This window comes from Prionailurus bengalensis, chromosome C1 (assembly GCF_016509475.1).
Source record: "Prionailurus bengalensis isolate Pbe53 chromosome C1, Fcat_Pben_1.1_paternal_pri, whole genome shotgun sequence".
NCBI classification, from domain to species: Eukaryota; Metazoa; Chordata; class Mammalia; order Carnivora; family Felidae; genus Prionailurus; species Prionailurus bengalensis.
The window spans coordinates 111463087-111479005 of NC_057345.1; positions in this window are offsets into that span (position 1 = coordinate 111463087).

Below are 15919 nucleotides of genomic sequence, written 5' to 3' on the forward strand. Positions count from 1 at the left end.
TTGCCAGGGGCTGGAAGGAGGAGAGAATGGGGAGTGACTCCTCATAAGTAGCAGGTCCTTCTTTGCAGCGATAAAATCTTCTAGACTATGGTGATGGTTGCAAAACTCTGCAAATATACTAAAACCCATTAAGTTGCACATTTTTAACCAGTGAATTTTATGGCATGTAAATTATATCTCTGTAAAGCTATATTTTTAAGAAAAGGTTTCTTCAGGGCACCTGGGTGGCTCAGTCAATTAAGCGTCCGACTCTTGATTTCAGCTCAGGTCACGATCTCACAGTTTGTGGGATTGAGCCCCATGTCGGGCTCTGCACTGTCAGTAGAACTGACTTGGGATTCTCTCTCTCCCTCTCTCAGCCCCTCCCCTGCTGGTGTGTGCTTGTGCTCTCTCTCTTTCAAATAATAAACATTAAAGAAAAAAATGTTTCTTCAAGAGGTCAAAATGTAAGACTCACCTGACTTCTCTGTACCAAATTCAATGACTATACGGCAATATCTAAATTTTAAGGGAAAGTTTGACCTATTTTCTTATAGGAACAAAAATCCTAAAATCCAGTGGCTTAGGGCACCTGGGTTGCTCCATCCGTTGGGTGTCTGGCTCTTGACTTCAGCTCAGGTCATGATCTCACAGTCCATGGGTTCAAGCCCCTCATAGGGCTCTGCACTGACAGTGTGGAGCCTGCTTGGGATCCTCTCTCTCTCCCTCTCTCTCTGCCCACTTGTGTGCTCTGTTTCCCTTTCTCTCAAAATAAATAAATAAACTAAAAAAAAAAATTTTAAATCCCAGTGGCTCAACAGCACAAGTTTATTCCTTGCTTAAGTTACATATGTAATACCGGTTGTCCCAGGACTCTGCACTGCACACTCCCCTTGCAACCCAGGCTGACAGAGCTTTACCATCTTGTAGCTGGAAATAACTGGACCCTCCCTGTCAATACCCCAGAGGAATAGACTGCTGGAGAGGGGTCACCAGGCAATAAAATGCTTCCGCCCTGAAGTGAGACTTGTCACTTTGACTCACACCCCTTTGGCTAGCCCATTTGACTTACAGCCCATTGCCCTCTCTGTCTTACTGCAAGAGGACAAGAAGATGTAACACTTAATGTCCCTGGCAGGAAAAGAGGACTAGGTGTGGCAAGCTCTAGAAGGGTCAACCACGGCATAGGATGTGAGTCTGGCTGTCAGATCTGTCTCCCCCGGACTTGAAGTAAGTCCCTAAGATACGAAGGGTCCAGAATGATAGGGAGTCTTCCACCACTAGTCATGGCAAAATAAACCTCCCCTTCTGGGGTGCTAACGCCAGGAGCACTATGCCCAAGGCTTGGCTTCTGAACCCTGTACTGCTCAGCAGCAACCTTGCTGTCCTCGCAGGACCTGTGGTAAGGTTCAGTTTTGACTGTGCTTTTCATGCACGGCCTGGGAACCAAGCTGCTTCATCAGCTCTCCAAAGAAGTCCAGGATTTTCCATAAATTCTTCATCTCCTTAAAGCAGCCAAAATGGATTTTTGTCATCTGATACTGAAAACCCTTCCTGATTGGGGACAGCTATGCATACAGCAATGAGGACAATCACATGACTGGGAAACCTACCCATTGTCATTAACTTGTTCTGTGCTTATGGATGAGACTTATGATAGAAAACCCAGATTTATGGGTTAGGCACAAAAGGAGTTTACTCCTCGGGCGCCTGGGGGGTTCAGTCCGTTGAGCGTCGGACTGTTGATTTCAGCTCAGGTCATGATCTCACAGTTTTGTGGGACTGAGCCCTGAGTCGGGCTCTGTGCTGTCAGTGCAGAGCCTGGTTGGGATTATCTCTCTCTCTCTCTCTCTCTCTCTCTCTCTTTCTGTGTGTGTGTGTGTGTGTGTGTGTGTGACCCTCCCCTGCTCATGCTCTTTCTCTCAAAATAAATAAACTTTTTAAAAAAAGGAAGTACAAATCTCTCTATGTCACTTGTGCACACACCCTCTTATTTTCAAAGAGCAGGTAAACACAGGCAGAATTCAGGCATCCACTCCAATGTCCCTTCCTTTGCCGCACATTTGTCTGGCTATCAGCTTTAGATGCATCTACTCATTCTTGATCTTGGATGTGTATATTCTTTGAGTGTACAATACCAAGAAAACTATACCAAGATACCAAGAAAACTATAATGTGTGGCCTTTTAGCCCTTGCAAAGAGCCAAGGTGACATGAGAGAGAGACTGTAGGAGATGAGGGTCCTCCTCACCTTTGATGGGTAAGTAAACACTGGGAGTGTTGTTGATGCCTGCGTCATATCTGGGCTGTAACAAGAGCCTGAGGAGGGTAATAGTGACCATTACCATGCATGTTAAAATACTTGTTAAAATCATGTTTCCACAAGCACCTAATTGTATGCCTTTGTCTCCTAAAATTCACAGTACAGCTAAGAGGCATCTTAATCTGCACTGATATACTTTCCTGCTGGGTTTCCTGAAGTGTCCAGGCTGAGATAGAGGCACAAGACGCCAGGATTGGCTCTTGTTGGCAGTTAGTAGACAGGAAAAGCTTCCATAAAACATAAAATTGCCATTAGCTTAATTTTTTTTAAGGTCACTCAGGAAGGCTGTATTTGGCACCCGCTGTCTTGGCTCAGTCATCGCCAGCAATAACCTCAAAGCCAGCACACAGCAGCTGCATCTGCAAATGATTTCCTTGAAGGTCAATTGCGAACAGCGTTTCTTGGAAAGTTTACCTTTTCTAGAGCAACACTGAAAGCTTTAGCCTACAGCCGCTTAGGGGTTAATGGCCACCAGATAATCTGCATTTAAAGCCGCCTGCTGATTCTGCCTGCAGGAGCCTGGGGACTTTGCCACATCAAAGCTTCCCATTCCTCACCATCAAGCTCAGCACTCCTCCAGCTGTGAGAGTGCAGGGAGCAGAGCTTGTGAGGACAGGGTCTTTATGTACAGTGCTTAATCTTGGCAACTCACCTGTTGGGCAGTTACAAAGCTGAGCCTCAGAGAACTTAAGTGACCCTGCTCCCAGGGGTGAGAAGCATAACTACAAACCCCAAATCTGTGCAGTTGCTCCTTGCACTCTTTTGCGGGGTGGGGGGGCGGGGAGGGCGTGGACCGGTGATGCTTTACTCACACAGTTTGGTCATTTGCATATTTGTTTGGTCTTTCACCTAATGAGTTGATGAGAACTGGCAAATACGTAATGAGTATATCCTGTATGCTGAAAATGGTCAGGCACCTTACATAGGTGCTCACTTAATCCTCACCGTTCTAAGAAGCAAACCTTTGAAATTTTTATTTGAATATTGTCTTTTTTTTTTTTTTAAGTAGAAGTACACACAGGAAAGTACGCAAATCCTAAGCCTAACAAGGTTTCACAAAGCACACGCGTCTGTGTAATCACACCCTAACCAAGAAACAGAGCATTGCCAATATTTCAGGAGCACCCTTGTGCCCCCTTTCAGCCACTGGTCCCAGCCTCCAGCCCGCTAACTGCTACACCTGGCTTTTCACACCAGAGACTTGAGATCTAGAATGAGGGTCCCTTCTTTGTAGCTGACAACAGACTGGCATTTTTTGCCCCCGAATCTGCCTTAGCCAGCTCAGCCTGCTACAACAAAGTGCCACAAAACCCTGGTGGCTCAAAGCACAAAAATTTATTTCTCATGGCTTTGGAGGCTTGAAGTCCAAGATCAAGGCATCCACCAATTTTGTTCCTGGTGAGAGCTCTCTTCCTGCTAGCACACCTGCTCCCTGACGATCTCATTTGACCTTAATGTGTCCCAAAGACCCTATCTCTATAATGTCTATATACAATCACATTGCGGGGGTTAGAGCTTCAACATATGAATTTCGGTATTGGGGGAAGCACAATTCAGTCCGTACAAGAAATCAATGCTTCTCAAACTTTGATGGCTTTAGAATTCCCTGCGGAATGTGTTGATTGCGATTACAGATCCTGTCCTGCAGTCACTGACAGAGTAGGTTTAAGCTGGAGAACTTCTTCTGACCCATTCCCTTTCGACACTTGCTGTACTTGGTGGAAAACCGCTGTCTCGAGCCATCAAGCAGAAACAGCCTGCTTTGAGCTGTCTTCCTCACTTTCCTCCTGTTCATTCGCCCTCTTTCTGGCAAACACATTTATCTCTAAGCAGGTTACATGAGGATTTTTGTGTATGATTTGGAGAGGGCTGCCAATAATCAAGGAAACAGCATTTTTCCTAATACAGGTTTTATATTTTACAAACTCAAGAGTGAGACTGGTAAACTGGGCCCCTCCTGGCCTGAAGGACTAACCTCAAGGTGAAGAGCATAGAATTATGATTTCAAATCAGAATCTGGAGGGGCATCTGGCTGTCTCCGTTTGATCTCAGGGTAGTCAGCTCAAGCCCCACACTTGGGTATGGAGATTACTAAAAATAAATAAATAAACTTGAAGTAAGAATCTTTAGTAAATGTCCCATAGCTTTTACTAGAATATTCCAGATGTCCCCATATTGCAAGGCATTTCAGCATTCAACTTATTTTTAATAACTATTTTTTCTACAGGCAATGAGTTCTTAATATGCACCAGATACACTGAGCTTGCCTGCCTGCCCAGTCTCCTTTTCCACAGATGCCTCCTTTTGGAGCCAGAGAAGATGCCCACCTGTCATTACAGTTCTGGCATCAACTCTCAGATTCTCTGTGACAGCGACCTGATATCCAACAATTCAATTCAATTCAGTTCTGACAGTAAGTACCCAGAGTTAGTGGCAGAACCCCACAGGTTTAAGGATTTAGTTCCACATGACCACCCCCACTGCAGGTGCCAATTGCAAGTCCCGGAGGGGCCACCCATACTTCTGATGGAGCAGCTATAGATCAGGGGTCCTGTGACTCCCCTCTTCAGGTTCCATGCTTGGCTAGAATGACTCATGGAACTCAGGAAAACACTTTACTTCTGTTTACTAGTTTATGGTAAAGGATACAATTCAGGACCAGGCAAATGGAAGAGATGTATACAAGGCAGGAATAGCCAGAAGATATTTGGAGCTACTACAGAGCAACCTATCCTCTCCAGGCACACCTCCCCCCAGAACCTCACTGTGTTCATCCATCGGGAAGCTCTCTGAACCTGCTGCTTAGAGATTTTTATAGGATTGTCATCACAAGGGCATGACTCATTAAATCACTGGCCATTGGTGATCAAATCCAATCTCCAGCCCCTCTCCCGCTCCCCACAGGTCAGGAGCTCTAAGCTCCGACCATCTAATTCTATGGTTGTTTCGGTACCCAGGATGCATCCTGAAGCCATCTAGGGACCCACCAAGGCCACCTTATTAGCATAAACTCAGATCTGGTTGAGAGAGGTTTATTATGAACAAAGGCGCTCTCGTAACTCTTATGTCCTACAATATCCTACGGGCTTTAGGAGCTCTACGCCAGAACGGGGGATGAAGATCAAATATATATTTATTACACCAAATGGTAATTAAGAGTTGCTAGTGTGTTTTTGTTTTTTTAAGTTTATTTATTTTGAAATACAAAGAGAGAGAGAGCACACGCACGAGTTTGAGCAAGGGAGGGGCAGAGAGAGAGGGAAAGAGAGAGAATTCCAAACAGGCTCCAGGATGTCAGCACAGAGATCAATGCAGGGCTCAATCCCACGAACTGTGAGATCATGACTTGAGCCGAAATCAAGAGTCGGATGCTCAACTGACTGAGCCACCCAGGTATTTTCCATTTTGATTTTCCACAGGGAAGGTTATCATGTTTCAGTAGAGTTTTCCACGCCTCGCTCAGTCCTTGCTCACACTCTGTCTCTCTCTGTCTCTCAACAATAAACAAATGTTCAAAAAAAATTTTTTTTAATGGTGACAATGAACCATTTTGTTATGTGTTTTTTGCCACAATTTTTATTTTTTAATTTTCTAAGATTTTGTTTTATTTTATTTTACTTTGTTTTATTCATTTTTAATTGTTTTTCAATGTTTATTTATTTTTGAGAGAGGGAGACAGAGCATGAGCAGGGGAGGGGCAGAAAGAGAGGGAGACACAGAATCCGAAGCAGGCTCCAGGCTCCAAGCTGTCTGCACAGAGCCCGACCCAGGACTTGAATTCACAAACCGCAAGATCATAACCTGAGCTGCAGTCAGATGCTCAACTGACTGAGCCACCCAGGTGCCCCTGAAACCAGTATATTGTTATTAAAGAGAAATTAAAGTTAAAAAATCAAGTACCATTTTTATCACCTAAAAAAAAAAAAAAACCTTTTCATTGAGTGAATTAATGAATTAACAAACAAGTACACGCTGAGGCCTATCTTCAGTCCCCTCCTTTGTCTCCGTTCAGGCTGCTGTAACAGAACCCCACAGACAGGGTCTTCAACAATAGATACTGATTTCTCACAGCTCTGGAGGCTGGGAGTCCAAGATCAAGGCACCAACAGATTCGCTGGTAAGGGTCTGTTCCTGGTTAATAAACACCCATCCTCTGGGGCACCTGGGTGGCTCAGTCGGTTAAGTGACTGATTTCAGCTCAGGTCATGATCTTGAGGTCTGTGGGTTCAAGCCCCACATCAGGCTCTGTATTGGCAGCTCAGAGCCTGGAGCCTGCTTCATATTCTCTCTCTCTCTCTCTCTCTCTCTCTCTCTCTCTCTCTGCCCCTCCCCTGCTCATGCTCTCTCTCAAAAATAAACATTAAAAAAAATTTTTTTTAAATAAACACCTGTCTTCTGGCTGTGTCCTCACATGGTAGAAGGGGTGAGGGAGCCCTATGGGGTCCCTTTTATATGGACACTAATCCCATTTGTGGGGGCTCCACCCTCATGTCATAATCACTTCCATAAATATCACCTCCACAAAGGCCCCACTCCCAATACCATCACACATACGAATTTTGGTCTCAACATATGAATTTTGGGGGACACAAACATTCAATCTATGGTACGTCTATGGCAATAAAGGAATTCATGTAGTCTTTTTTTAAAACACTTCCTTTACAATTATTCAAAAGGCATTTAGTTAGGATATCTTGGGGTCATTTCCTTCCTTCTGCCAAGGTTACTGAAATATCTCACAAAAAGTGTCACTTCATAATGAGAATTTGGCAGAAATTTTCTGCTAGAGTAGTTGAAGTCTATGGGCCTTAATTATAAAGTTGGCTAATATAGCTCATTATAATACAGTAGTTTTAATGTAGGGGCCAGTACTAAGTTTCACATGGATAAAAGGGATTGACTTTCAGCCCAGGTGATTGGTGGGTTCCTTATGTTTTATTCTAGCCCCATCCCTCAATGTCTCACTCTTCTTGTTAAGAGCCTGGACCAGATCAGGTGACCTGTCACATGAGGGCACAATGGCCAACCCCTCAGATAGAAAGGAACAACAGCCAGGCTCCTGGAGCCTGCTACTTCTTTGCTATCTGTGGATGGAAATGCTGAGCTGGTAAAGAAGAATCAGTTTCCTTGAAGCTGCTAAAATAATATTCATGTCGCTTCATCAGTGAACTCTGTTTGGACTGTGAGAAACTATAACCTCTCTTAGGCTGGGGTACCCCCCCCCCCCGCCCCCGCCATCACACACACTTCTTTCCCTCACTGGTTTCTAGCAAAGGGAGGAAACATTACACATTGCTGTCTGTTACTTGTATTTTGTAAGCTTTCTCTTTATTTAAAAAAAGTTTTTTAATGTTTATTTATTTTTGAAACAGAGACAGAGGGTGAGTGGGGGAGGGGCAGAGAGAGAGGGAGACACAGTATCCAAAGCAGACTCCAGAGCTGTCAGCACAGAGCCCGACGCAGGGCTCCACCTCACGAACCATGAGATCATGACCTGAGTCAAAGTCAGATGCTTAACCAACCGTGAGATCATGACCTGAGTCAAAGTCAGAAACTTAACCGACTGAGCCACCCAGGCGCCCCATGAGCATTCTCTTTAGAGGAAAAAGAAACTGATTCTGGCTCCACTCCTGGAGCTAAAAAGTTACTCCTTGGGGCACCTGAGTGGCTTAGTCAGTTGAGCGTCCAGCTTTGGCTCAGGTCATGATCTCGAGGTTTGTGAGTTCAAGCCCCATGTTGGGCTCTGTGCTGACAGCTCAGAGCCTGGAGCCTGCTTCAGATTCTGTGTCTCCCTTTCTCTCTGTCCCTCCCCCACTCATGCTCCGTCTCTGTCTCTCAAAAGTAATAAATAAACATTAAAAAAATTTTTTTAAGTTACTTCTTAATGAGACTGTCACAAAAGTGGGTCAGAAAAAACGGGTAGCTGCTTGCACAAAAATCTTCTGACTTACTGAGGGATCTTCCATTTTTGTTGACATGGAAGACGGGGCTCAGGTAACACAGGAGAATGTTTCTCTAATCTACTTATTCAGAGTAGAGGCATCTTGTCCACTGTTACTTGAATTGTCCCAGGGACTCTATAGTTTGTTCCTTTAATAGAAGATACAATTTATCACATGAGTCTGGGGTAGTTTTACCTGCAGGCATGGACTCTTTCAGAGGCTCAAACAATATAATCAGCGTGGTTCCTTTCCAGCTGCTCCAGGTCATGTGCTGCATAGTAGTAAGACACCCAGGGGCAGAGCCTGGAGAAAGGCATCCTGTGGCTCACGCCCAGGCCCTGTCTTTGGCCTGAGTTGTGTCACATGGTCATGCTTGAGCCATGTGCTAGGACAAGAAGGATGAGATGTTAGGCCTGAGTTCCATCCTGTCCATGCAGTGGAGAGTGAAGTCGAGCTGCCCTAAGTGCAGGCTGGGGAGGGGCAGAGCTGTGCCCTGGGGGACCTCACATCACATCCTGCTCCTTGAGCTCCATCCAGGTGGGTGCATTTATCAGTAGTTTGTTCATTTTTACTACCGAGTAGTACTTCATGGTATGGACCTATCACAATTTATTTCCCCCACTGAAGGACATCTGGGCTGTCTATAGTTTTAGGCTGGCATGAATAAAGAGGCTGTGGGCAATTGTGTCAGAGTTTTTGTGAAGACACAAATTTTCGTTTCTCTAGGAGAAATGTCCAGTGGTGTAGACAGGCCATAGGGTTAGGAAACTGCCAAACTATTTCCAAAGTGGTTGTACCAGGTTACATTTCCAGCAGCGAAGTACAAGGCATCCAGTTCTCCCCACATCCTTGCCAGCATTTTGTATTACCACTGCTTCTTACTTTAGTTGTCCTGGTAGATGTATAAGAGCGTCTCAGTGTGGTCTTTACTTGCCTTAACGTAATGGCAAGTGATATTGAGCATCTTTTCACATGCCTGTTTTCCTTCCATCTATCCTTTCCAGTGAAATGTTTATTCATGCATTTTGCCCATTTTCTTTTTTTGTTAATTTTTTTTAATGTTTATTTCTGAGAGAGACAGAGCACAAGCAGGGGAGGGGCAGAGAGAGAGGGAGATGCAGAATCCGATGCAGGCTCCAGGCTCCAAGCTGTCAGCACAGAGCCTGATGCAGGGCTCAAACTCACGAACTGTGAGATCATGACCGGAGTTGAAGTCGGACGATCAACTGACCGAGCCACCCAGGCGCCCCACCATTTTCTAATTGGATTGAGAGTTCCTTATATTTCTAAAAATGAGTTCTTTACCAGATATGTGGTCTGCAAGTGTTTTCTCCCAATCTGTAGCTTGTGCTATTACCCTCTTAAGAGGGCATTTCACAGAGACAAAGGTTTCATGAAATCCAATTGATTGATATTTTTCTTTTATGGATAGTGTTTTTTGGTGTCATATCCACAACTTCACCAAGCCCCAGGTCCTGAGTGTTTTCTGCTGTTTTCTTCTAAACGTTTAATAGTTTTACACTTTACTTTAAAACCCACGATCTTGGGCACCTGGATGGCTCAGTCTGTTAAGTGCCCAACTCTTGATTTTGTCTTAGGTCATGATCTCACAGTTCATGAGATCGAGCCCTGCATCGGGCTCTGGGCTGACAGGGTGGAGCCTTCTTAGGATTCTCTCTCTCCCTCTCTCTCTGCCCCTCCTCCAGTGCACACATGCATGCCCACCCACTCTCTCTCTCAAAATAAAATAAAATAATTTATGATCCATTTTGAGGTGCCTGGGTGGCTTGGTCAGTTGAGTGTCCGAGTCTTAATTTCAGCTCAGATCATGATCCCAGGGTCCTGGGATCAAGCCCCATGTCAGACTTTGCACTAAGTCTGGAATCTGCTTAATATTCTCTCTCTCTCCTTTTGCCCCTCTCCCCTGCTCACTCTCTCTAAAATAAAATAATAAAATAAAATTTAACTTAATTTAATTTAAAAATCTATGATCCATTTGAGCCAATTTTTGTGAAAGGTGTGGAGTTAAGCCTGGTTTTTGGGTTTTTCCCATGGATGTCTAATTACTCCAATGCCATTTGTTGAAAAGACTCTCTTTTCATTCACTGAACTGGTTTTTATCTTTGTCAGAAGCCAGTTGGTTAGACTTGTGTTGACTATCACTTGGTTCTCTGTTCTGTGATCTATGCGTTTATCCCTCAGCCAATATTGCAGTCATGATTACTGTAGCTATATAAGGAAGCCATAATATCAGGTAGAGTGAGTCTTCCTACTTTTATTTTTTTCAAAATTCTTTTGAGATATTCTAGTTCTTGTTTTTTCTATATGAATTTCAGAATAAATTTTTCTATGTCTACCCAATCCTTGGTAGAATTTTGATAGGAATTGCATTAGATGTGTAGATAGATCAATTTGTATAGAACCTTTATTATGTTCAGTCTTCCAATTCATGAACGCAGTATGTCCCTTCATTTTTTTTTTAGATCTTTTTGTATTTCTTTCATTAGTAGTTTTCATTATACAACCCCTTACATATTTTGTTGGGTTTACACCTAAGTGTTTGGGGTTTTTTGAGCAATTGCAACTGGTATACACCTTTAATTTGAGCCTTCACATGTTTATTGCTAGGATATAGACATACAATAGATTTTTGTGTTTTAATCTTGTGTTCCATGGCTTTGCTAAGCTGACCTGTTAGTTCTAGGAGTTTTTTTTGTAATTTTCTTGGGATATCCTATATAGACAATCATGTCATCTGCAAATGGGAACAGTTTTATTACTTTCCAATCTGTACTCCTTTTATTTATTTTTTCTTGCTGTGTTGCATTGGCTAGAACTTCTAGCATCATGTTGACTACATACTTCACTTTTATTTATTTATGTTTTTAATGTTTATTTTTGAGAGGGAGAGAGAGCAAGCTTGAGCAGGGGAGGGGCGGGGGGTGTGGACAGAGGATCTGAAGTGGGCTCTGCGCTGACAGCAGCGAGCCTGATGCAGGGCTGAAACTCATGAACTGTGAGATCATGACCTGAACCAAAGTCGGACCCTCAACCAACTGAGCCACCCAGATGCCCCCATACTTCATTTTTATAAAGAGAATTTTAAAAATACTTAAAAAATTTTTTGCAAGTAATAAATTTTTTCTTCTAAATCATCTTCAGCATGTTTTTTAAGAAATTATCTGTAAACACTTATTGAGCATGTACTCCTAATAGAACATTAAGGGGGAAAAGGATGGTAGTCGTCAATTGCTTTCATGTTTCTATATCTGAGAGACTTAAAGTCATTATATCAAGAAAGTCCTTGTAATATTTGTAAGGTACTGACTCTTGGAATGTGTCCCACTGACCTCAGATAGGGCTAAGAAGAGAAAGTGTACCCGACCTTAGGCTCTTTCCTTCCCTTGGTGTATATCCAATTGCTGTACCTTTAGGAGTTAGACGTTTAGGAGCCCTAAGGTGCTAGACAATTCAAGGAGGGTGACAGCTTTCAGCATTCTTGGAAGAAGTTCCAGAACTTCTAAGGTTTCAACCAGGACCCAAAAGAGTTGCAAGTGGCATATTCTCGGGGCAGCGGGGGGTGGGGGTGGGGGCAATCTTCTTGTTTTGGTGAAACCTTGACGTGACATCTGCAATGGTAGTTACCTATTGTTGCTGAGGACAAGCCTACCCTCTCAATTCCACTCTGAGATGCTGGGTCTGGGTGTCAGCAAACCACATTTCCCAGAACCCCTTGCCACCTGATTTCCTTTTAGGCTCTGCCTATGGGGGGCACTGGTGAAAAACTGGAAGGTGGGAGGAGATAAGAAGGGCATCTCTTCCTGTTTTCAGCTACTGTGGGGCTCCTCCAGTAACTGCAGTTAGTTCCATCTCCCTGCTACTTTGGTTCTCAAAGCCCTCAGTTCAAGGGCACCCCTCAGAGGCCCGAGGCCCAGATGCACAGTACCGTCTTAGAGGTCCCAGCACCAGAGAAGTTCTACAATGGTCTCTCAATCAAGCCAGCCTATCCTTCCAGTTCCTCCATTCTGGTAATGCTAAATCTTCCCTTGTGTTCTCTCACCCCTAGAGATGGTAGCTACTTCTTACAGTTGCTAATTTTGGGGTTACCTCAACATCAACTTTATTCTTTTAGACTTCTAGCATCTGTATAACCAATTCCTTGTATTAAGACCCTTTTGTTTGAAATGCCTCGTGTGGTTTATATTTCTTGGGCCTTAGTCAATATGGTACTTGGTACCAGGATTATTTCCCACCTCCTGGAACACATGTGACTTTCTAATGCATCACAAGTACTTGCCATCTCCTCATCACGTCCATTCAGCAAAATGTCACCAATGTAATGGATCGGTGTGATGTCCTGTGGAATGTCAGGAAGACTAAGTTCTCTTCAGGCAAGATTATGGCAGAGAGAAGGATAGGTGACATAACCCAAGGCTAGACAAGTGAGGATGTATTGCTATCTCTCAAATACCTCTTTCCTAACTGGATTCTGATGGATACAATAGCCACTTATAACCACTGCAATTCAAGGATGAACCACACTGAGGTTGCAAAAAACATGAGATCTTGTAGAAAGTCTTAAATTCCTAGACTCAGAGAAGGGAACAAGATTTAAAAAAATAATAATAATAATAATGCTGGATAGACAAATTGTGACATATTCATTCAATATGTATTGAATGGCCCAACAGTCTATGCAGCAAAGAAAAAGAATGAACATACCTGCACCTAACCAGAGAGATGAATTTCTGTGACATAATGTTGAACAAAAAAACCCAGGCAAAAATGAATACATACTGTATGGGTCCATTTCTATGACATTCAAGAACAAACAAAACTATTTCTGGTGATATAAGTCAAAATAATGGTTGTCTTCTGAAGGGGGATTAGCACCTAAGTGAGGGCACATGGGAGATTTCTGGACTGCTGGATATTTCTACATCTTAATTTAGATGGTGATTACATGGATATATACTAATGTAAGAATCAGCCAACTTATACACTTAAGGTTTGTGCATTCTATATGTGCATGTTACATCTCAGTAAAAAAGTAATATAAAAGTTTCAGTACAGGGGCGCCTGGGTGGCGCAGTCGGTTAAGCGTCCGACTTCAGCCAGGCCACGATCTCGCAGTCCGTGAGTTCGAGCCCCGCGTCGGGCTCTGGGCTGATGGCTCGGAGCCTGGAGCCTGTTTCAGATTCTGTGTCTCCCTCTCTCTCTGCCCCTCCCCTGTTCATGCTCTGTCTCTCTCTGTCCCAAAAATAAATTAAAAAACGTTGAAAAAAAAATTTAAAAAAAAAGTTTCAGTACAGACTAGACATTAAGAGTATTTATAGAATAAATGGATATGTGACTTGAGCTTTCCAACTTGGTTTCATTTATTTCCACCAGTAATAACTAGTAGAAGTTTAGAAACTTTTGAATTGTGTACCAAGTGACATCCAGTTTAAAAATACAATTTCTCAGAATAATATGGTTTAACTCTACCACAAACAAAATACTGTGGGTCTTGTCAGTTTATTTAAACTATTTTGTATTTCTAATACTCAACCCACATAGACATTTGTATACAAAGGTAAAGATTTTATTTTAATCAGATTAGTATTCACCACCCTTTTAAAGTGCCCAACTGGACTTATCCTGTGGAGGATACACAAGAGACAGGCACTGTCTCCGAAGGAGTTACAGTCTCTCTGTGCCTGCCTTTTCTGGAGACCAGAGCACAGATTCAGACTCTGTATTTCCTACTAAGACCAGACCCATGTCAATCTGGAAAGTGGGACAGATAAAATCTGTGCAACCCATCAAGATCTCTTGTGAAAACTTATTTCCTGACTACTGGTTGACAAATGCCTTTAGTGCACCGAAGCTGAGAGAATGTGTATATCTGTTGTACAGGCCAATTTCATGTTTATCACTGCACCCTAATACTAATACTAATAAGGTTCACAGTTATTGATCATCTGTGACCTGCTAGTCCTATAATAGCTTCATATGTGTAAACTTATTTAAATCTCACAATAACCTCGAGTTACATAATGCTGCAATCCCCATTTTACAGATGATAGAACCAAGTCATTGACATTAACTTACTCTAGGTTCAAAGGTATTCAGTGTCAGGACTGGAATTTGAACACAGGCTGATTCCAGAATGCACTATCTTAATCATTACCATGTACAATTTTTAAATTGAGATATAACTGTCATATAACATTGTGTAAGTTTAAATTGTACAATCTGTTAATTTGATACATTTATATGTTGCAATATGATTACCACTACAGAGTTACATAACACCTCTACCATATCACATAATTATTTCTTGTTTGTGGTGGGAACAATTAAGGTCTAGTCTCTTATGTTACCATATATTCTTAGCCATCCAAGGTAAGAAATGATGGAAAGCTGTGCATCTGGAAGCAGGTGATTTGAGCTATTTTAATACAGCAGTGCAGTTATATCACAGCAGACTAGGATGACATTTCAGGATCATGCAGAGAGCTTGAGCTACAGTTCCCTTTCCCAACTATATTACATTCCTGCTGCTTGCTGGATTGTTTCTTCACTTATTTAGGTTACAAATAATTAGTGCATGCCTCTTATGTACCAGGTTTTTGTATTTTGTGTGGGAAAAGAGAAAACAACTAAGACAGCCTCTTCCCTATTTCTGGCATATATTGCCCTCAGCTTCTTCTTCCTAGTCATAATTTCATTCTGCTTATCTTTGCATCAGTTTAAACTGTTGCTTACCGATGGGAAGTGACCCCAAAGTGACTTTTTAAGAGTCCTGACCTTTTGCCTTTTGGCATCCATTAACAATGGCCACATCCGAGTCCTAGCTCTCAGTAAAATGCCTTTTTTGACAGCTCAGCGCAAGGTTTGTTTTTGTTTTAATTTGGGAGTGCTTCAAATCCGACTTAGTTCCATCATTTACCTCCTGACAGCTTGATAACGAGGGAGCAATAACTCCCTTATCTGTGGGCTGTTTAATGACGATATAGTAGCGCCCTGGGAGCAATAGACTAAGGCCCTTTCCAGATGCCGTATTTTAGGACTTTCAGCTGGAAAAACCTTCACTATGTGAAATTTATTCGGATTATTTTAAGTCAGGATTTTGTCTTCTTATTTAGAAACAACAACAAAAAAATTGACCGCTGGCTTGCTGCCTCCTAGATTTCTGGCTGGGGGCCATATGATCATCTAATTTGTAGTTTTTCAGGCAGACAGAGGTTAGAAACAGGCAAAAGTGGCCTCAACAGCAGATAAATGTGTCAAGACTGTGACAGGAATTGTGAAGACTGCTATAGAAATAGTTTTTTTAAAGTCACCCCCTGTTCTACAAAGCATAGCTGTCTGTTCCTTTCCCCGTTGTCCTTCGCCAGGTTCCCTTCGACACTTAGGTCCAAGAGACTGATACTCAGTTTCCTCGGTTTTTGTTGCCGACAGGTAATTATGCTAAAAGTCTGTAGTAGTAGATCTTATTATGCTTGAGTACATTATGCATTCTAGAGCAGAAGGTTTTTGCTGGAAAGCTTCACTGTCAGATATGATTTGCATTTTTTACTAGATGCTTTCTTTGCTCCTTGAGGACAAACATGTTAAGGATTCCTTTGTGCATAAACAGAATAGCAAAACACCAAACAGTCTATCTGTGGGCTCGAGTCTGTGTTCTTAAC